At 35.4% G+C, this 24,748-nt stretch overlaps 1 protein-coding gene across 4 annotated transcripts in view; it reads right to left on the bottom strand.

The window, feature by feature from the left end:
* Dok6 (docking protein 6) overlaps window positions 1-24,748 on the bottom strand; it is a 382,064-nt gene that overhangs the window by 174,984 nt on the left and 182,332 nt on the right. The gene's annotated exons all lie outside the window — the stretch shown is intronic.

Below are 24,748 nucleotides of genomic sequence, written 5' to 3'. Positions count from 1 at the left end.
AAAAACCTAGGATAGCGAGAACTATTCTCAACAATAAAAGAACCTCTGGGGGAATCACCATTCCGGACCTCAAACTGTACTACAGAGCAGTAGTGATAAAAACTGCTTGGTATTGGTACAGAGACAGAAAGGACGATCAATGGAACAGAATTGAAGACCCAGAAATGAACCCGCATACCTATGGTCACTTGATATTTGACAAGGGAGCTAAATTCATCCAGTGGAAAAAGGACAGCATTTTCAACAAGTGGTGCTGGCTCAACTGGAGGTCAACATGTAGAAGAATGCAAATTAATCCATTCTTATCTCCTTGCACAAAGCTCAACTCCAAGTGGATAAAGGACCTTCACATAAAGCCAGGTACACTGAAACTATTAGAAGAGAAGTTGGGGAAGACCCTCGAATACCTAGGTACAGGGGAAAAGTTCCTGAACAGAACACCAATGGCTTATGCTCTAAGATCAAGAATCGACAAATGGGACCTCATCAAATTGCAAAGCTTCTGTAAGGCAAAGGACACTGTCAACAAGACAAAACGGCAACCAACAGATTGGGAAAAGATCATTACCAATCCTACATCTGATAGGGGGCTAATATCTAATATTTACAAAGAACTCAAGAAATTAGACGCCAAACAACAAAATAACCCCATTAAAAAATGGGGTACAGAGCTAAACAAAGAATTCTCAACTGAGGAAACTCAAATGGCCGAGAAGCACCTTAAGAAATGCTCAACATCCTTAGTCATCAGGGAAATGCAAATCAAAACAACACTGAGATACCACCTCACACCAGTCAGAATGGCTAAGATCAAAAACTCAGGTGATAGTAGATGCTGGCGAGGATGTGAAGAAAGAGGAACACTCCTGCATTGTTGGTGGGGTTGCAAGCTGGTACAACCACTTTGGAAGTCAGTCTGGCGGTTCCTCAGAAAATTGGACATAGCACTACCTGAGGACCCAGCTATACCACTTCTGGGTATATACCCAGAAAATGCCTCAACAAATAACAAAGACATATGCTCCACTATGTTCATAGCAGCCCTATTTATAATAGCCAGAAGCTGGAAAGAACCCAGATGCCCTTCAACAGAGGAATGGATACAAAAAATGTGGTACATTTACACAATGGAATATTACTCAGCTATTAAAAATAATGAATTCGAGAAATTCTTAGGTAAATGGATGGATCTAGAAAATATCATCCTGAGTGAGGTAACCCAATCACAAAAGAACACACATGGTATTTACTCACTGATAAGCGGAGATTAGCCCAAAAGTTTGAAACAACAAAGATTCAACTACCAGAAGACACGAAGCTCATGAAGAAGAAAGAACAAGTGAGGATGCCTAGGTCTTTCTTAGAAGGAGTAACTAAATAACCAAGGGAGCAAATATGGAGACACAGTGTGGGTCAGAATAAGGGGGGGTTGTAGGGAGACCATTGTGTCTGGGTATTCATTCCATAGGCAGTCACCAAAAATAGACGCTGATAGGGATGTCAGGATGGGAAAGCTGACAGCAGCCTGATAAGGCTGTCTCCTTAGAGGTCTCTCAGAGTCGGACATACCCAGAGACAGATACCCACAGCTATCCATTAATCTGATCAAAGTTCCCAATGGAGGAGTTAGAGAGTAAATTGAGGGAACCGTGAACCATACGGGTTGGTGGCCCTGTGAGGAGAGCAAGAATACCAACCAGCCAGAGCTCCCCAGGGTCTAAACCACCAGCCCAGGTGCACATAGGGAGAGACACATGACTCCAGCTGTATATGTAGGGGAGGATGGCCCTGTTGGGCATAGGTGGGAGACAAGATCATTGGTACCCTGAAGGCTGAGCACTGAGGGGGGGGAATCTGAGGGTGGGGAGGGAGGCTGGGGGTAGGTGGGTAACACCTTCATAGAGGCAGGAGGAGGGGGGATGGGATAAGGGGTTCCTGGGTGGTGGGGGAAATATGGTAAGGGGATAAAATTTGAAATGTAAATATTATATCCAATAAAAGAGGGGAAAAATAGAAAAGCGGTTAGAACCAACATTCTTAATAAAATGTCAGCCCTCTTTAAAAAAAAAAAACTATCTTGATACTAAAATTTGTTTTGAGAATTGTATATTGCAGAATGATCAGCCTTGGTGTATCTACTCAACAAGCAAGCTGGGCAGACCTGCTCAAACCTCTGAGGTCCGTGAATTCCATCTGGAGGCAGCGAAGACACAGCATCAGAGGGTTGTCAACTTGCTCTCTCCCCCCCCCCCCACTCCTCTTCTAATATCTCAACGCCCATAATCAGCTTGAAGAAGCTAATGATGAGTCAGCGCCCCTATTCCCTGGGCATGGGGACTAAGGTGGTTAATGTTGGGCTGTCTCCCTAGGGAAAAGTAGTGGTTTTGTCGGAATAGAGAGGATTAGCTAGGGTTTATTGCATAGCCATAACCTATTAGTAGAAATCTGTATAATTAATATCAAGATGAAGATATAAATTCTTAAATGGCACCAATTTACTTTGTTTACAAATTTTAAGGTTTTCATTGGCATGAGCTTCTTAGTGATATAAGAGTGAGATGAATATTGTTACTCTCATAGGCATTGTACCAGTATAACACACTTAGGAATACAAAGCTTAGACCCAGTCCTTCTTTAACTTTTTTAACTGATTTGAGATAGTCAGCCTGTGAGTTAAGGGACTATAGCAAATTCATGACTTGGAGTTTATTATAAGGGTGTTCTCTATGTTTTATTTAGAAATAGCTGAGTGGAGTTAACAGGCAACAGTCCAGATTACCTTACATGGATAGCTGGTTTTCAAAACATCAGAAATCCTTAGAATTGACATGACAAACATTTCAGTATTAATGTTCATTTTCATTAAAGACCTGTCTGCTCCGGACAGCTTCCTATGTTAAATTCTAAGAAGAAATTGAGCATCCTTGGAGTTACTCCAGTTGTGGTGAGACAGCCACTAGGCAAGAATTGCCACTTTCCTTGTACAGACAAATTACTGTCCAGAAAAGGACACACTTGCAGAATAGTCGACTGATTATATCTGCCTAGACAGAGTAATCAGCCCTTAATAATTCTGCAGCACTAAGGTCTGTCAGATGATCCTGGGCCAGAAGGCAGAAGAACAGATGCTCCAACGTTTTGAAGTAGAGCGAGTGTCCAGGTGTTCAGAGGTCTCTATAAATTGGCTAAGTTTTAGAAGCTATGCTTTGTGCTTCCCACAATTATAGTCAACTCAGTCATTCTGGATTTCTGATGGGGTTGAAAACTTATAGCTATTTACTTTGAGAGAAAAGATCTGAGTGTATGGTCATCAGCTGACATTCATCCTAAAGCCAAGGAAAAAGCCAGGTTCAGAACTAAGTGTTTTAGTTAGGATAGATGACAGAGGTGCTGGTTAGTCAACAAAAGGATGGACTGGGTATTAGGACTATCTTGTACCTCACTGGTACAAATAGGCATAATTATGCTCCAATTGTATTTTGAGAGAAAAGTTTCCTTTTAACAGGAAGGGTGATGTGTAGGAGGAGCTAAGGTGGGAGGAGTACTGAGAGGAAGAAAAGGAGTAAGAAGAGGAGAAGAAGAAGGAGAGGAGAAGCTAGGTGATGAAAGAGAGATAGAGGGGGGAGACAGGGAAGCAGATGTTCATGTATCTCCACCAGTCAAAGATAGTTGATATATCTAGGTTGGGTAGTGGGTTACACCTCTGATTGAGCAATACCAAACTTATAAAGCCTATGATTAACATTTCTTAAAAAAATGTATAAATGCAAAATGAAAAGGGGGCATGGGATAGGGGTTTTCTAAGGGGGGGGGAATGGGGAAACAGGATGGTATCTGAAGTGTAAATGAAAGATCTAATAAAAAAAATTCAAAAAAAAAAGATATTGACATTAAAGTTAAAGGATTCAAAATGTGATATACTTTAAAAAAAAGAATTCTATCAAATTTATAGAAATACTTCTATAAAATAAAACTCTCATTGCAGAATTTAAAAGCATAGTCTTGGCCACATGCTATTTTAGCATATGATCCAGCCAAGAGTAATTTCATGTGGTAATCCTGAATCATTGTAACCAGCCCTCATTGCATTTAGCTTGTAGGGCAAGTCTCAGGAAAGAAGAGGTAAAGTACTCTTGTTGTCTACTTCGCATCTTACAATTTTAATTGTATTATCTTTTTCAGAGTTTTCTATGATTGGGTGATCACAGTTGTCTTCATATTTGTTGAAGTATTAAATATATGCTTTGTAGTAAACTGAAGAAAATATTTCTATGTAGACTATTGCTTAGTGAATGAATATAGAGCTTTCCTCATTTTTATGTAAAATATAGAAAGCAGTATACATTTTGGTGAATGTCCCATTCTTGCAAAAACGTTCATCACACTTAAAACATGAATACTACTTCAGCAAACACTAAGTGACTGCATCACTTTTTAGCACATACAAAATAGCTTTATACTACAGTGTGAGATTTAAAGAACTGATCTGCTCAGAGATGGGGCAAAAAAGAAGGGGCACCTTTCTTTTTCTTTCTTTTTTTTTTTTTTTTTTGATATTTTCCATAAAATTAACTCCCTTATTGTTTCCTTAAAGTTTGGCTTAAATACAACCTTCATTTAGATGCTTAGATCCAATTAGGATGTGATATTGTCTCTTTGCACTTCTGTGTTGTATTTTATTGAAGCCCAAATGCCACTGACATACATTCTGTCTTTTCCAACCATGATAGTTAAATATATAGGCTTCTAGAAAATTCACTTGATTTAGTGTATTGAAAGCATAGTATAGCACACAAACATGGACAATGTAAGTATATGAGGCACAAATAAGTAGAAGAGATTATCAATTATTTCATGGATATTGAATACAACTCCTAGAACCACATGAAAATAATATAAGAAGAAAAGTCTTTGTGGAATGTTTTGAGGTCAATGTTGAGTTTGATGTGGGCCTTGTAATTTTTGCCTACACACTGCTGGCTTATCTAGATAAGAAAGATCTTTGCATAGGAAAGAGAAAAATATAGAATCTCTTTCTCTATCAAATGACAGGGTGCTAACTATCACTCAGTCAAATTCTTTCTTAATTTTATTATCTATATTTTCTTTCGGCTTTATTAGAGATATTTATTCCATCATGGGAATAATACATAAATTGTATTTGGCATAAATTAGTTATCAAAGTTTTGTGTTCTATTTAGACACGCCAAGTGAAATTTCTGAGAAAGGTCAACAAAGAGCCAACACACTATGCAATTACTTAAGTCTATACAATTGTTTATCAAGATAATCACATTTTTTTGGCTTAGCAGAAGCTTGATATAGCAAAGTTTTCAAAGCAGTATTGGCAACACTAGTCTGTTATTTCTTTCATTTTCTGAATTTTAAGAACTAAGTTTAGCTTCCAGACAGCCAACCAAAAATTGTACCTACTTGTTTTCCAGCGTAACAAATGACAAATAGCAGCAATTGACAGAACAATCAAATGTGATATTCTGCTGCCTGACAAGAATGCATTGCAGAGTGCTTTGCTATGGAGGTTAGCAAATGACACAAAACTTATGGCTTTTAAAAAACAAAAAGAACAGAAATTAACACATTTAAGTGGTATGAAAATTATTTTGCAGGTGTATATGTATGATCATACCTGTGTGTGTATCCATATGTTTCTCTGTGTGCATGAATGCATATGCATATGTGCATACATATGGATGCATGTGTGTGATTCTGGTTATGTGTTTTAGAGATGGGAGTTAAAATATTACAGGAAAGCATTATCTCAAAGCAAGTTTTGACCATGTCAGCAAGTGACATATTTGTTTCTTTCTGATTCTTTTGAACAGGTTTAATGATGTCTTAAAATGATACATAGTAATTAAAAGTATTTGTCTTATAGAAATACAAAGTGGATCTTTTAAAATCATCTAGGTCAATAGATGGAGCCACTTTATGATTTCCTGATTATTGTGAAACACTGATATATTTGTATCCTCCTAGTAATATTGAATATTTAGCATTGATCTAATGCTTTGATATATAATATTCTTACAAATTACCACAGGCATACTAAGATGGAGTCATTTTTTCATAGTTTCTAGGGCATTTGAGAGTGTATTTTATCACTAAGACAATGGTCTATTTGCATCTTCAGCATCCAGAATCTCCATTTCTGTAACTGCATTTAATAAACACTGTGCTTGTGTTTGTGGTGTCCTTAACTTTATTTCTGGCTGCTTAGCCAAACATACAGTTGATCACTGTGGGCAATGTTCTATTCCTCAGAGATTAATTCCTAAACAAAATCATAAAAATATTATGCCAAAATCGATGCAATAATATCATGTGCTCCTCTTTTTCTGAAATAAAAACATGTGAGTGTTGGTTTTCATGTTACTCCTGTCACTTTCTCTCAGAAATTCCATTCTTCATATGCTTAGACAGCAAGTCATTTGGAAGATAACTAGCGAATATTTGTAATCGTGATTTTTTAAAAACCAACTTCCATAAGAAACACTTGATGTAGCTTTTTTACATTTGAACGGGTCAATGAGAAAAAGTGCATCCATCCTTCCATCAAAGAAATTAAAAGGGAATTGTCAAAGGACAAATGAAACTCAAATCTTGATAACTAAAATTCCATCCCAGACTCGTTGAATGCACATATAATTCAGTCAATTAATTGTAGGGGCAAAGAAAGTGCTCAAGCTGTATATATTTGTTTTTTTCACATGTTTTCAAATATTTGTAGTGGAGAAAATACCATCCTTAAGTGACCTAAGCAAAAGTGATGTTGCTCTCAAGGAACCATTTTCTCTACCCATTGCCTCCAATAGGATATTGGTAATTATCACTGTTGCAGCAGCCTCATTTTTATAGAATCTTTGTGCTTCAGTCAGAGATAGTGGAAGGGATGAACTTTTTCAAAAAAGAAATTGCTCATTAACATTTTTAGTTGGAAAGTTGAAGTTTATTTATACAAAAATAAAACACATTGAGTCTCACCATTCTGTACTGTTCTGTATTCTGAGATACAAGAAGAAGATGTTTGAAAAATATTTCTTTCTGTTTCTGAAAGAAAGAGAAGTACAAAAAGATGCTATGGAAGGACCTAGGAAGTATCACTAAGAAATCAGAGGGACCCTTGTTTCTAGTGAGAGTAATTAGCTAAGGAAAGAGTTATTGGCTACAGTGCCTTTTTAATGTTGATTTAGATTAATATAAGCTTCTATGATAATTATAGCAATAGTTATGGTTCTAGTAGCTGTTATTTTAAATATTATAATGTTATAATTGTTAAAATGTTATCCTTTTCCTATAAATAGGTACTTCAATGTTTTAACCCAGGGAAGAGTCCAGATATCCAGATGAAATAGGCTCAGTTCTTTTAGAGGCTCAGGGATTTCCAGTAAAAAACATGAATGTTGCCGGGCGGTGGTGGCTCACGCCTTTAATCCCAGCACTTGGGAGGCAGAGGCAGGTGGATTTCTGAGTTCGAGGCCAGCCTGGTCTACAAAGTGAGTTCCAGGACAGCCAGGGCTACACAGAGAAACCCTGTCTCGAAAAAACCAAAAAAAAAAAAAAAAAAACAAAAAAAACCATGAATGTAGTATATGAGGACTGAGATGTCACATCTTCAATTGTGCCTCACTATATGTGATTAATACTGTATTAAGAGTTTTTACTAATTATATTTTAGGCATAGTGGAATTCTAGAACTAATCCCAGAATTACAAAATAAATTAGGTCAAAATCTCTCATTAAATTTGTTGATTTACCATTTTTTCATATGCTTGATCAACTTTTCCTACATAAAATGTTCAAGTCAGAATTTGTTTTGAGATTGTTTTTTTGTTGTTGTTATGTAAATTCAATCGTGAGAAAATGATTCATCACCTGGACAGGATCTATAATCACTTAGGAGACAGTATCTGAGGATGTCTGTAGTGGTATATTTCCCCCGCTACATTTTACAATAAATTCGGTAATTTGGGAGAAGCTAATGTGGGAGGAGTAAGAAGAGGAAGAGGAGAAAGAAGAGGAGCTTGAGTGGGAGGAGGAGAGATGTAGAAGCCATGGAGAACCATGTGTGGGTCCATAGCAGTCCTGGGTAACTATTTAAATATTGGGAAACAACTTTAATTGTGTGGGCAAATTGTTAATTGAGCATTACCAAATATATAAAGCCTTTGAATAATAATTAAGCATTAGAGTCTCATTTCTACCGGGTACCCTGTGGATGGCGGGTATTGTCAGGGGTTCTGCCAAACTGTGTGGAGACAGCTGGTAGATTGGCAGAGCCATCTCCCAAGCTGGCATCTAGTGGGTGCCAGGGCCATACTCCTGGCTGGCTTGGGCCACAGTAGCAGCAAGAACACTCTGCTGCTTGTGGCCTCAGGCTTTGCCTAGTTGGGAACATGGAGGCATCGTAACAACAAGCCAAATTGGGTACTGCAGTTTTTAAATTTTAACTGTAACAGATGTCTTTTGAGAAGCTTTCTAGATGAGTTCATTGATGTTGGGAGGTGTCAGAAGAAATATTTAATCACCATCTTACCCTGGTTTTAACTCTGTGAACTACAAAAATGACCATAATGTTAACTCTGTGAACTATAGTAATGATTGTTCTGGCAAAACATGCTCATTGCACATGATGCATGGTACATGGTACAATAATGGCATGAACATCATGAGGGTAATCAACAACTTTCTGACTGGATTTATATTCTGTTCCATAAGATGAAGCTCCTACATGAAAAACTTATGAGGCAAGAACCCAAGGATAATTTTAGTTTTTCTATAAATAGGTACTTATTTCTTACTCTTTATCTTGTTAGAGGTATGCTAGCTCCAAGCCTTTTTCAGGATTTCTCTTTCCAGAACGAGTTACATGGGGGAGTGTCTAGCTCAATATGATAGCCAAGGTGAGAGAAGAAGAAATGGAGCCTTTGTATTTTGTTAGAATGTTGTTCTCCACATTCCATTTTGTACTTTTTCTGCTTTCTGTTTTTTTATGCCTTAGCATTATAATTTATATATTTCTTTTTTATTGGATATTATATTTACATTTCAGATTTTATCCTCTTACCCCATTTCCCCCACCACCCAAGAACCCCCTATACCATCCCCCCTCCTCTTGCTTCTATAAGGATGTGCCCCTACCTACCTCCCACTCCCACCTCCCCACCCTTGAATTTCCCCCCACTCGGTGTTTAGCCTTCATGGGACCAAGGATCTCCTCTCCCACCTATGCCCAACAAGGCCATTCTCCCCAACGTATACTGATGGAGTCATAGGTCCCTATCATATGGCACTTGTTACAGAGGATTAGGGGGTCCTGATCTTTAAATTTCTGATTTGAAAAATATGGTATGGTTTCTGGGATTTTGTACTGCTAAAGCAAAAACCACACTCATTACTTGGTGCTGTAAATTTTATTTTCTTTATATTGCATCTCTCATGCATAAAGTAAACATGATGTATATACTTCAAAATTTTTCCCATCTTTATGTCATATTTTACCTATCAATATTACATTTATACACATACTAAATTTGCTTTATATTTAATTAATTAATTTGATTCATAGTTCTGATACTAGAGCTCAAGGCTTCATACAGGCTAGGGAAACACTGTGCCTTCATGTCACATCCTCTACTCCTACAAATCTACTGTCCTGAAAGACTTAAATATTGTTCTTAGTACTCTACATTGACGTAACTTTGAAATTTCCAATGTGTTTAGTTAATTTGTGACAACATTTTAGTGTTATGCCATGAACCAGTGATTAACAAATATTAACTTGTTTATTCTTCCACATAAATGAAGTGTTTTATATTTTATTTCCCCAAATAATGTAGGCTACTGCCCTTGATTTCCTCTATGAACTGGAAGGTTGGACTGTACTGGTGAAGATACCACATTCAGACTTAGAACTTGGAAGAACTAAGATAGAACCGATCTAGAACTCTCTTTCTTTAACACTATCTCTTATGGTATTTAAGGGTGCTAGGCAAGCTGTGTAAGCAGAAATACAATTAGAAATCCTACCTAGCTGTAAAGCTCATGGACTTCATCAAAGAACTGCAAGCTGAAATGCCCTAAATAGGTTGACAATGGCTTTTATATCTTGTTGATAAATAGTATCTCTATAACTAGACTTAAAATCAACTCATTAGAAAGGGCTTTGTGTAAACCTAGCTATTTGTGGTTTGTATGGTTATGGACCCTAGATTTAAGCCTACTACTACTACTACTTTGTTTTTCCAGTATAATCCTCAGCATAATTGTACTCTAAATGCATGCTTATGCTCACAGGTAAGTGCAGTTTGCACTCCATCCAAGAAGGTTATTTTTATCAGCAGATTAAGACCATTACAGAAAATCCCAACTGGACAAATTACAGAGAACATCAGATTGTGGTATGTCCAACCCCAAGTGATATCTCTAAAACAAAATCCTTACACATAATGGTCAGGGAACACTACTGCCAGCATTGTGGGAGGAATGTAAAAAGTCAGAGAACCATGATGTCTGTTGCATGCCTGAGTCTTCTATATAAAACAGAGAATCCATACCTATGAAGTCTCAAATTCATTCTCAGCTGAACAAAACCTGCATAATGACTTCAACAGTTGACATGCCAATGCCTTTTGGGGACTCTCCTTAGGTCCCACCACTAAATGGAGTGCAACTTAGCAATAAGAGATGACTATTCAGGTAGTGGGTAAGTTTTGTAATATGAATCAGTTTCCCCAAAGAGTTCAAGCTTAATAAAGTTAGCAAAACATAAAAATAAAATTTATGAAAATAAATTTCCAAGTCATCTGTTCAACAATTATTTCTGAAATCTATGCTGATATTTTTCTGTGATTATTTTCAAGTTTCTTGTTTATATTTAATAAGTCATTTGCAATAACATGCCTTCATGGTGGTAGATGTCTCCTTGTTGATTTTACCTAATTCTAGAGAATACTAATTCTTCATTATGGGTTTTTAAATTCATAATGTTGTTATTAACATTTTAAATTATTTTGTATGTGTCCCACTTACTGCTATTCCTTACATGACAAATCCTGTCTCACATATTTTAGATGGATGTGGAACATTCGCATTCTTACATATCATGATGATATTGCATAATATTTTCTTATATTTTAGAATAAGTTTTTGTATATTCTGTGCTATCTTTATGATGAGTTCTTCAGGGTTATCATCTAACAAGAAATGTTATAGCTTAACATTTTAATTCTTTCTATTTTATTGGTATTTTAAGATATCTTAAAGTTTTTCTGGTTTATTTGCTTATATTCTTTTTTGTTGTTGTTGTTATACTATGCCATTCCGTTCTAAGTTCTTATATTTACTAAGTTCTTATATTTATTTTAAACATAACTACTTTTGTTAATCTTTGTTCTGGTGTTAATATTCCCACTTTGGTGCCAGAAAAGTTTCCTTCACTGTGTGTTCACCATGGGAGAAGAATTATGAGTGTTTGTGAGAAAACTCCCAGAAAAACCTTACTTTATTTGAAAACACAGAATTGTTCATGAAATGTCCTTTCATATCCCTCCCAGCTACAGTGGATAGAAGTGAGGTTACTTCAGATCATTCATTAAAATGGAATATTGTTATTTGTTTTTTATGTCTCCATAGAAACATATTATTTTACCACATTGGGCTTGGCCACCATATGTGAGGGCTTGTCTGCCATGTGCATGGATTTGTCTGCCATATGCAAGGGCTTGTCTTGTCCTTGTGACTATACCCACTACTCATGTGACTCTTTAGTTCCACTCATTTATCTGCTACATTATTCCAGGTCCCACTGCCTATAGTGCATTAAAACTATATTATCATCTATTTCTTTAAAGTCCATGTACCAACATTTCAAATTCATAAGAAATGCTGGGTTTTTTTAAAATCAGGTATTTTTGAAAGTCTGAAAGTTTTCTGAAATTTGTTGGTTTTCATCAAATAAGTTCTTTGATACTTTTAGGTCTGTTTTAGGCAAATAACAACTTCCTGTTATATAGATTGGCTTGAAAGCAGCATTCCTCAAAAGATGATGCTCAGTAGTAAGAGAAACTTTCTGTTTGCTCAGTATGAGTAAGGAAAAGCCTAAGAGATCAGTGTTTATTGAAGTCATTATACTCCTAAGAAGAGCTAACAATCAAGGTCAGCTGAAGGATTCACAGGAGCACTGTTTGTCATCAAAGGCCATGCTCCTTTGTGTTTCATATTAACAAATCAATTTCTATTTCAAGAAAAAATAAATTAGTTTTCTTTTTTCATTTTGTCTTAAATGCTGACTGAATAATAAAACAACTTAAAATATTTCTTTAGTAGGATACCTAGCTTGTCCTCTGAGAAGATGGTTTAGAAAAGAGACTGGAGTAGGTGAGAGGCCAAGAGAATAGGAGGGATTTGGTTGTAAAAGTGAGAAGAATGACATTATATATCTTTAGGAGAAAGTGTGAACAAGTTCCATAAAAAAGTAGCGAAATATTGGCGATATAGCTCAGAGTAGAATGCTTGCTTACAATATATGAATCTATCATCAACTGTTGGAAAAAGAAGAAAACATGTAAAACCTGATCATTTCATAATCTTAAGAATACACATACAAGGCCGGGCAGTGGTGGCGCACGCCTTTAATCCCAGCACTTGGGAGGCAGAGGCAGGTGGATTTCTGAGTTTGAGGCCAGCCTGGTCTACAAAGTGAGTTCCAGGACAGCCAGGACTACACAGAGAAACCCTGTCTCGAAAAAGAAAAAAAAAAAAAAAAAAAAAAAGAATACACATACAAAGTGAAAAAAGCTAGTGAATTATACATGGGATATAAAGATTTCTCATAATGCAAGAAGATGGTAGTTTGAAAATGGTAGGTGAATCAGAATAAGAGCCCGAAATGAGAGGCTAGGACAGATGTGGATGTTGTTCATGCTTTGTAGTGTAATGTATACCAGAATAATGACCACTTCTAATTTCCATGGAGACAATCCCTTACATAAAACAATAAGCTGTGCACAGTTTTCACACATAGTACAGTACTGACTTTTGTTTTGTTATTTTTGTTATTTGTTAGAAAATGTTGCATATTAATACTGTAGTTAAATTTTCAACACTATGATAAAAATATTACAACATTTTAATGAATAATATCTGTATAAGAAGCATTCATTAAGTAGCATGATCCTTTAGTTATGAAAATGCAACATCAGGCATTAGCAAAAGAATCATGAAACAGTTGGAAGACAAATTTGAGAATATCAATATTTTACAGATTAGACCAAGATGTTAAAAATAGATGATAAATTATTAGACTCTTTGTCATGGTAGTACAATGTGCAGATATAGTAGGATAAATTTCAGAATCATCAGACTGAAAAAGGAACAGAAGTAATTACCAAGGAAATACTATAGAAGTCATAAAACCTTACAGTGACTGAAGAGGAAGAATCAAGTGACCTTTCAGAGCACCAAAAATAGCAGTGACTCAGAGACCTTTCAGTGACAAAAACTTACTTTACATATAAGAACCACATGTTAAAAATATTTTATGTTTCTCACCTACAATATTAGACTTCAAGATCACAAATTTATGAGGATTCTAGTCATAAATATTATAAATTAATATTGAAGACAAAATCAATGGTTTTTCATAATGTACTCTGAGAAAATTTATTAAATAATCATGAGTCTGTTTTGGACTTTTCACTATTGTTCATTGGTTTATTTTATTCTTGGCTCTTACAACATACATGCAATAACCATGAGTTTAATGTTTATTTGATTTTTAATGCTTTTTTCATTGTTTGGTTCATATCTATCTATTTTGTTGTTGTTATTGTGGTAACCTTCAGTATAATATTTATCTTCTTAGAATTATCAGTTTTTCATATAGTGTTTTAAACTACAGGTACAACTTTTAAAAACAAGTCTGAAGAACTTATGTTTCTTTCATAGCTTGTCTCATTTCTGTTGAAGGGTCACCCCACTGTGCATGAAAACTTGATAATGTTTAATTGCAACTAATTTACAGAAAAAGGTGGGAGAAGTCTCTCCATGTTTCTTAAGTCCTTGTGAAATACATAACAATAAGTGTCTTATCATTTAATATATTGTTGCTTTATTCCTAGGTCCCAGGTCTTATGTGATTCTCCCTATGTATAAGTTACTTTTCTCCCTGTTGTGACAAAATACTGAACAAAAGCAATTTAATAAAAGAAAGTTTTTTTTTGTTTTGTTTTGGCCCTTAGTTTGAGGATAGTCTGCTATGGTTAATAAGATTGGGCAGCAGGAGACTACTGACCATATTGAGCTAAAGCCAAGAATAAGAAAAGATGAATGTTGTTGATTGGTTTGCTTTCTTCTTAATTAGTCCAAGATACCATACCACTATATGGTGTGTATCACATTTAAGGTGTATATTGGTAACTTTTCTATTGATGTGATAAGATACCATGGCGAAGGCATGATTTGGGGCATATAGTTCTAGAGGGATAGGAGTCCACTAACACCATGGTCAGGAGATTGCAGAAGGAGACAGGCAGATGTGTTGCTGAAGCAACAGCTGAGTACTCACATCTTTAACTACAAGCAGGAGGTTGAGAGAACACCAAGGATAGAATGAAGCCTTTGAAGGTCCCAAATCTGTTCCCATAACATACCTTCTTCAACAAGGTCACACTTTCTAATCTTTCCCAAATAGCCACCAACCTGGGATCAAATTACAAATGCCAGAGACAGGGCATTTGTCATTCACAGCACCACAGGGTATGCATTCCCTCTTCTGTTGTCTTTCTTAAAACACCTTCATAGTCATACCTATAGCTGAATCTAAATCCCAATAAGTAGACAAGATCAATAAGTAGACAACCATCACATGTTATGTGGTTTATGGCTGGGTTTCTTGGAACAGACCTTGAAACAGACTCTATTGCTCTAGTGAAGAGACCCTACTGCCCATGAACAAAGAAAGAATTCACCTTGATACTCTTCTCATTCTAATTGAGAGATTGTTCCTCATACATAACTCCACCCACAGGAAAGGAGTAATTTCATGTATTTTCCTGAATCCTGAGCAAAGTTAAAGAGACATTTTTAAAAAGGTAAGAATTGCAACTAATTTACAGAAAATCTAGAATTTTAAAAAATCATTAATACATGCCAACTATCACATTGGGACCCTAAAGCAGTAACAAAGCAATGAGTACTAATTTTATATAACTATTATTATAAATGAAATTTGCACAAAATAGTTTCTTTAGGGTTTTTGAGAATATTGGTCTTAGCCTCATATCAGTGGCTCTACAAAAGAGATAAGAGAGATCTAGGCTCACAATCAACTTTTACTTTACCAGTTTTGTAAATTTTAAGTTAGTGGCACTTACTTTGCTCACAAAGGTAAATATAAGAAGACTTGAGGTTTTAATATTCTTCAAACATTCAGATTCTCTCAGATTGTTACTATTACAGAGTTTAAATAAATGTCATTGTCTTCCCAATTCTGTTGCAATTATTTTCATTACTTTTTCTTAATATGTATGATGATTTTGTGTATAAAACTTTGATATCTCTGTTTGTTCTTTTCCTTTCTCCCTTCCTTCCTTCTTTTTTTTCTTTTTTGATTGCTTTTATATTTTTTTGAGATTATAATTACATGATTTCCCCCCTCTTTTTAGTCTCTCTAAACCCTTCCATGCACCTGGATTTTATCAGTGATAGGTGTTGAACAACTATTAAAATCTATCTCAATTTAGGGGTTTCCATGTGTTTTGGATTCATTTTAGAGTCTTTTAAAATAAAATATGTGGATACTAACAAAACCTGAGAAAAATCCCTAGCAATGGGGATTTCTGAGGGTTCAAGAATCTTTCCTCTGTATGCCATGCTCTAGCACTGTCCTCTTTAGTGGGACTTTAAACTTAATCATGGTAAAAACACATCTCATGCTTAGGAAAAAAATCAGCCCATGTCTTTTCTCTTAATTTTTGATTTTCAAAGCACTATACACATGTGAAAATTTTCAGACACTTAACCTTCTGTATAGGCACAATACTACTATTCCCAGCTGCATCAATTTTACTGCTGCTGGGAACAGAATGACTATTAAGATCTTTTTTTACTAACTCCATTTATACATAAAGAATATGAGTATTGGCATTTAGCCAGGGAAGCTGAGCAATAAGGGTCAAACAGTCAAAAGAAGGTTCTGGATAGCGGCTTATAGTGAACATTAAATACACATCTTTTAATACCTTCATATCCTCTAATTGCAAATCAAATTTCTAGCATGCTAATAAGCTACTTGTTATAACTGTTTTACATTTTCTGTTAAAAAGTCATTCTTAAGAGTGCGATAGTAAAATATCCAAATAAAACAGCTGTCTGAAACTAAAATCTTTGTGATGTTAAAAGTGAAACCCTGGTTTTATTTTGTTGGTATGGAAAATCAGAATTAAATTTTTTTTAGAAGTAATCTTACATTTAAAAAGAAAAAAAGTACATATCAAGCTTCATTTTAAAACAAAGCATGTATTTAACAGCCTGTGGGTCACTACAATATTCAAGTTGTGGCTTTCAGAAGGATGGTCCTATTAGACACAGCATAGTGATCTCCATGGTGAGCAAGAAGTAAGGGAAGAACTGTGCTTGGCACTCATCTAAGTTGCAGCCTCAGCATTTTTTTTCTGTCTGTTTCATACAAGATGACTGAAAGCTAATCTCTGAGATGTCCATTTCTGAAAGCCTTTAAATATTCAGGAACATACACTTCCACAATCTGAAAATACTCTGATGCATTTCATTCTTCCCCTTTCTGCATTCTTTCTAGCAGTTCCCGGGAAGCATAGGAAATATGGTATGCTCATACAGAATGTGACTGAAGACTGCAATACAAAAGTGTGGTACATTATACACTTACTCTCTTCTTTAAAGCATGAACTCATTTAAAATCATAGGTATTTTCTTTACCATGGTAATATTTATGGCTTGCTTTAGATTTTTATGTATTTATATAGTCATTTACCACAATAATGTGGAAAATAGAGCTTACACACTCACAGCTCTTTGGGGGCATGGAGTGTGCCAGTCACCTAAAGATTTTTAAAAGTTATAATATTTCTCTGCATATGTTCAGTCATCATGTCTCTCATCAGAACAGACAAAAAATCATCCATAATCTTCTAAGTATAATTATTAAACAATAAACAATGTGAAGTCCACATAGTAGTTATGAAAAGTAAAAATAAAATAGATGATGATAGACGATAAATGATGATAATGATGATGATTGATGATAGATAGACTGACAGACAGACAGGTAGGTAGATAGATAGATAGATAGATAGATGATAGACAGATAATGACTGTGTGGGGAAATGAAAGACTATAGTATGGTCACTCATTTTACTTTTGGCAAAAAAAGGTCGACTACTTAGACAAAAAAAGAGATAACAAGTCTGAGATTTAGTGGACAGAGACAGCCCTTGAACTCCCAAGAAATCAGCAGGAAGAGTCTTGTAAGGTTATGGTATGTCAGAGGGCAGCTCTATACAAACTCTGAGATGGAGGAAAATGTGCTTTAGAGGCTCAGAGCAAAAAGAAGAAGCAGGTGCTAAAAAATAATTCAGATAAATCGGGAAGGAGTATGAGAATTATTAGCCCCCACAAGTAGACACATGGAAAAAAGGCTTTTGAATTAAAGCAAAGGAACCTGTCAAGCCTTTAATCCCCGGACTATGTGCTCTTATAGGGTACATTCTTTCAAAATTAATAAATTATAAATCATTAGCTATACACTACTATAAAATTAATAAGTTAGGGAAAGAGAATAAAGACATATCAATAAATATACTTTTATTAAAAATAATCAGAGCCAGAGTTCAAACCATGAAACCATGGTAGTCAGAACCATGAAAAACACAAGGTGGACAGAAGGCACACTTGTAATCACAGACCTGGCAGGAAGATATGGGGGTTCTTTGGAGGAGCTCTTCATTTGATTTAGAATTCTCTGCCTCAATAAGTTAGAAGGCTGATAGAGGAAGATTTCATGAACCAACTATAGATTACCACATATGTGCATATACATGTACCCAAAACATTTACACATGAATAGACACACATGAAGGCAATACACAGAAACATATACACAGAAAATAAATTTTAAAAGGACAGCAGGGGAAAACTATACTACTATATTTATTTCTGCATTTTACTTATTTACATATATATACAAATATATGAAAAACAAATATTTATATTAGAAATTCCTAGAAATAATAACCAAAATCATGGAAGAAATTTGTTAATTGAAATCATGACACAAGGAAATAAACAAACATCAAGACTCACTGTCTTTGTGAATTTTCTAAAGGAGTAGTGAAAATCAACAGCAATAAATTGATTGTGTTTTATGTATTTAGCTACATATTGTTAGTGTATCTATAAAGCTAATTAACTACTAAGACATACACTTACACAAAAAAGAACAGAATTCAAATATCTCACAATGATAATCATAAATGTTTAAGATAACATATGGGGTAAATTAAACAGAATTAACCTAAAACAGGGACATGTGCTTTAGCAGACATTTTTTTTGTACATTAAGAGATAAAAGATGTCTAGATTTGTTTACAATCAACAAAATGCATGTAGACAATCTGAAAACATATAACTTAGTCATTTGGCCCAGAACAGTACTTCTTTACTTCATATCAGGAAAATCAAGCATGAGTAACAAAATTAGATGATAACAGATCCTGATACATCTACATGGTTAAATACCAAAACATATAAAAGACTGAACTATGCTCATGAAACAATATGGATGACTATGCAAAATTGTGCTGTTTGAATCCCATAAGGTATTATGACTTTCACTGCATAATATTCTTGATTTGGAAAAAATTAATTGCAGAAGTGGAAAACAGCATAACTATTACTAGCAGCTATTATGAGCAATTAAGTTGTATGGGTTTGACTACAGGGCCTTACACAGAGACGTGTGTGTGTGTGTGTGTGTGTGTGTGTGTGTGTGTGTATTAAAACAAAATGAAACTGAACACTGACATTGTACACAATTAATTTTCTCAATTTTGTGTTATTCTACACGGACATAAGATAAGACCACTGGAGGAAATGTTTGAGAGATAAAGAGGAGCATTTAAGAGCTTGTAACAGACAATCAAACTCATGTCTACATGAAAATGGAAATCTAAAGTGCCCACATTGTAGTGGCTCAAAAATAAGAATAATGTGTATGTTCTCAGCGAGCAATAACCATACATACAGTGAAATAACCCTATATTGGAGTTCACAGCACTAGGAACAATTCACTAAATTTGTATAAACATCTCAAGAGAACTGTGTAGATTATTTAAAACAATTTTTAAAACTTGCCTACAAAATGATTATACTTGTGTAAAATTTTTTGACACTAATTTTTTAGGTGAAAGGCATACTCCAGGACAAAGCTCCAGGGATGGTTATAGCGACTAATATATATGTTGTATATGAATTTTCATGGTCTAAGCTCTGTGTTGCACAGAAAAAGCTATAGGTGTCATGAAGTTTATAGCACTAAACATACAGACACACATGCATAATGCTGACATTAAGAGACATGCAGACTGAAAGGAAAACATAATCCTGAATGAGTAAATTCAATCTATGACAATCTCCTATTTATGATGATGTTACATGGGGTCTATTTTATTTTTTGTAACTATATATGGACATATGAACTTACAGGAGCCAGATATCCTGCATAGCACATATTTACATTATAATTCTTAGCAGCAAATTAGAATTATAAAGTAACAATAAAATAATTTTGTAGTTTGTAGTTTAATACAATTCCATAATATGAGGAATTGTATTAAAGTGCATCAGGAACATTGAAACCACTGACATAAATAAAGAAAAATACTGTAGTTAATGACTTCCACTAAAGATAAAATACTGAATTTATTCTCAGTAGTCTAAATTATTATAACTGGAAAGAAGCAAGCTTGTAGTTTCATAAGTCAGCTACTATTCTGTACCTCATGTTCAATAATGTAGTTGCTGTGCAAATTAAATGAAATTTACAGTTTGGAATTTGATGCTGAATAATATTAGATATTGTTGTCAAGGAGATAGCTGACAACTAAAACTCACTCTGGGGCTCACTGCATTGTAGATGTCCTCACCTCATGTCATGATGGAAAGAATAAATCTAGCCTACCATCAAATGATGGTATTCAGAAAAAAATACTTTAAAAGCAATTAAGAATTATTGCCATGGTATAACCATTATTTCCTATAAAATGGAATTCTGGATTCTGCTCCAGCGTTAAAGAGTTAAAACATATAGGAATGGCTTCAGAATCTTTTTATAGGATCTATCCCATATCACCAATAAGCCAAGGTATGTGAGTAAGTGAAATAAACTGTTATTTAAATATAAAAAGAGATGTATCCAAATTTTCTCAATATACCTTTTGCAATTAGAATAGTTAATAATTAGGTAGGATTTGTTCCTGTATTCCCTCTCCCTTCCCCACGGTGTGCGTGTGCGTGTGCGTGTGCGTGTGCGTGTGTGTGTGTGTAATAGCATCAATATCACTTTCTATTTCAACTTTGAGGTCAAATATGGTTTTATAAAGAAATAAAAACATTTTTGTAGCAAACAACTACTCTGGCACATTATTGGAGGAGGTTGGCAATGTTTGAAACAAAGCAATAGTAAGAGAATACTTATAACACTTAGTGAAAGGCACTCAGGAAGGGATATGATCCCTGAATGGGTTTATTTATCTGAAAATTCACGTAATAAAAAAAAAGCTTTTAACGTCTTAGTTTTTACAACAAATAAAAATACCCATTCATTTCCCTCAAAGAATCATGATTCTCTACAGAAAGAATACTATCTGTGAATGAAGTATCCCTTCTCTTTTGTACCCTCATGTCTTGGCTCTACAGTTTGCCTTTATTCACCTTTTTTTTTGGCTTTTTAATTTTTTTATTTTTATTAGATATTATATTTCCATCTTAGATTTTATCCCTTTACTTCATTTCCCCCACTACCCAGAAATCCCCTATCCCATCCTTCCTTCTCTTGCTTCTATGAGAATGTATCCTCACCTACCCTCCCAACTTCCCACCCTCGAATTCCACCCCCCCCACACGGTGTTCAGTCTTCATGGGACCAAGGATCTCCTCTCCCACCTATGCCAGACAAGGCCATCGTCCTCTAGATGTGTAGATGGAGTCATGGGTCCCTCCCTATGTGCTCCCAGGCTGGTGGTTTAGACCCTGGGGAGCTCTGGTTTGTTGGTATTGTTTCTCTCCTCATGGGATCCTTTCAGATCCTTCAGTCTTCTCTCTAACTTCTCCATTGGGAACCTTTTGATCAGATCAATAGTTAGCTGTGAGCATCCGCATCTGAATATGTCAGAATCTGGTAGACCTCTAAGGAGACAGCTATATCAGGCTCCTATCAGCATGATCTTCCTGACATCCACATCAGAGTCTACCTTTGGTGACTGCACATGGGATGGATACCCAGGTAGAATGGTATCCAGACAGCCCCTCCTTCAGTTTCTGTCCCAGACTTTGTCTACATATTGGCTCCCTTGAGTATTTTGTTACTTTTTCTAAGTAGGACCAAGGCATCCACACTTGGTCTTCCTTCTTCATGAGCTTCATGTGGTCTGTGAGGTGAATCTTGGCTATTTCAAGCTTTTGGGCTAATATTCGCTTATCAGTGAGTAAATACCATGTAAGTTCTTCTGTGATTGGGTTACCTCACTCAGGATGATATTTTCTAGTTCCATCCATTTACCTAAGAATTTCTCGAATTCATTGTTTTTAATAGCTGAGTAATATTTCACTGTGTAAACGTACCACATTTTTTATATCCATTCCTCTGTTGAAGGACATCTGGGTTCTTTCCAGCTTCTGGCTATTATAAGTAAGGCTGCTATGAACATAGTGGAACATATGTCCTTGTTATATGTTGGAGCATTTTCTGGGTATATGCCCAGGAGTGGGATAGCTGGGTCCTCAGGTAATGCTATGTCCAATTTTCTGAGGAACTGCCAGACTGATTTCCAGAGTGGTTGTACCAACTTGTAATCCCACCAACAACAGAGGAGTATTCCTCTTTCTCCACATCCTCACCAGCATCTACTATCACCTGAGTTTTTGATCTTAGCCATTCTGACTGGTGTGAGGTGGAATCTCAGGGTTGTTTTGATTTGCATTTCCCTGATGACTAAGGATGTTGAGCACTTCTTAAGGTGCTTCTTGGCCATTCGAGTTTCTTCAGTTGAGAATTCTTTGTTTAGCTCTGTCACTCATTTTTTAATAGGGTTATTTGGTTGTCTGGAGTCTAATTTCTTGAGTTATTTGTATATATTGTATATTAGCCCTCTAATATACAATGTAGGATGTAGGATTGGTAATGATCTTTTCTCAATCTGTTGGTTATCTTTTTGTCCTTTGTTTTACAGAAGCTTTGCAATTTTATGAGGTCCCATTTGTAAATTCTTAATCTTAGAGCACAACCCATTGGTGTTCTGTTTAGAAATGTTTCCCCTGTGCCTAGGTATTCGAGGGTCTTCCCCACCTTCTCTTCTATTAGTTTCAGTGTATCTGGTTTTATGTGAAGGTCCTTTATCCACTTGAACTTGAGCTTTGTACAAGGGGATAAGATTGGATTGATTTGCATTCTTCTACATGTAGATACTATATTTCAGTCACCAAGGAGACTAAAGCCCAGGTACTAGGGCTTTCAGGATACATTTGCAGGGTAACAGGAGTGACTTTACACTTGTCACAAGCAAGCCAGATGAAGCATTCTTAGCGTATTCTTCCTTTGTGTCAGCCTCATTCTTTCCTACAAAGTCTCTGTATCCTCTTCAAGTGTGAACTCTATTGATGATAAAGCAAAGAAAGTCCTTTGGTGCTATGAAGAGGGTTCTCTAGGAGCTGATGATCAGCAAGTACTTAAGAGATATTTATTGTAACGTTTGTTTCCCAGTGGCAGAGAAGTGTTGATTGATTCTAATATCTAGCAAGGTGGAGTGGCTTGCACTTGTCTGCAATTCTGGCTCTTACTAAGCTGAAACAGAAGTATTGATGCAAATTTCAGGCCAGCTTGTGTTACATTGTGAGGACCAGGCCAGCTTTTGTTAATAATAAAAAAAGACCTTGTCAAAAAAATCAAAACAAAACAATAAGATCCTATTTCACCAGGGAATTCTTCGTATGTGGACCCCCATAGAAGATCTGACATCATATTTTTTTACTTAAGCTGTTATGCTTATATTGATTCTTCTTTTTGAACTATGGGAGTAACCACAGACTGTGTGATTTGAGCCTAGCTTCTTTTTCTTTTTTTTTTTCTACACAAAGAAAATGAGAGGTCTGATTTCTAGAAGTTTTAGTACTGCCATTTCTACTGTATGAAATCACATCGACATCAAGTTTAAGTGCCATATAAGAACCCATTCTCTTAAGTAGCCATCTGCTATGCTATGATATGTGTATCAGCTCATGTGTGTGGCCATATGTGCCGATGCATTTATACTTTTATATCTGTGTATGTGGAATCCAGAGCTCAAAATCTGGTGTCTTCCTTAGTTGATCTCTGTTGTATTGTTTGAAACAAGGTCATTCACTGAACCTGCATCTCACTGACTCAGTTAGATTGGCTGACCAGCAAGACTTGGGGATCCTCTGTCTGATACTACCAAGAATGGGAATTACAGGTGTGTACCACCACACTCAGTGTTTTACATTGGGACTATAGGTCTGAACACAAATCCTTATACTTATATGTCAAGGTTTTAGCTAACTAAATTACCAACCAGACATAGGTTATAGGTCCTGTACTGAATAATTCTAGAAGTTTCTTAGTGTTATTTTCATCTTCAAAACAAAATGAAACAATTATAAATCATTAGTGATTTAAATAACAAATATGAGCAAAAAAAAAAAATAAAATAAAACTTAGGTGAACCAAATAAAATTAATGTGCCAAGCCAAACAGACAAAATATTAAGGTCCTTTTACTAAATGTTGACTTAGCACAAACTTCTTGTAATTAGTTAAACCTATAAATAATTTGTTGTGGTGCTCTAATAATATAAGTAAAAAATAACACAAAATCATCATATTTGAACAAAAAAGCTGATCCCTAAGCCTCAATTCAAACAAAACTTAGAAACGAAATACTGGAGTCTCTGTTTCCTCCATGAGTCAGTTATATAATAAATTAACAAATGTGGGATAGAGTCTTCTAGAATAGAGTAAACAATTGTGTTTCTTACTAGATCCAGCTTGTTTCTTCTTTTATAAAATATGAAGTTTTATTAACATACAATTGTATCCATATTTGTTTGCTCATTCCATAGTACTGCTTTTTCTATGATAATGCCCAAGTTAAATAATGTTAATAGTTGCCATTCAATGCACAAAAATTGCCATATTCACTGTTAGATCCTTATGAGAAATTTTCTGTTCAGGAACACTTTAAAATCAATAGAAACGTTATTGTCTGGGGATTTAGAATCTCTGAAGTCTACATAACAGTAGTAAGTCTGAGGCAAGATGCTCAAGTGGTTAAAATCAGCATAAGTTAGTATAAGGTAGTAGATGCTGAGCAACACTAGATCACATATGCTTAGGAGATCTCAAATGAGAATTTCTTAAAAAACAAAACAGCAGAGGTATTACATGTTGGCTAAAAAGTGTT

Source organism: Arvicanthis niloticus, chromosome 14, assembly GCF_011762505.2.
Source record: "Arvicanthis niloticus isolate mArvNil1 chromosome 14, mArvNil1.pat.X, whole genome shotgun sequence".
In the NCBI taxonomy this organism is placed as follows: Eukaryota; Metazoa; Chordata; class Mammalia; order Rodentia; family Muridae; genus Arvicanthis; species Arvicanthis niloticus.
Note: the sequence above shows the minus strand (reverse complement) of the source record. Positions and strands in the feature narration are given on the sequence as shown.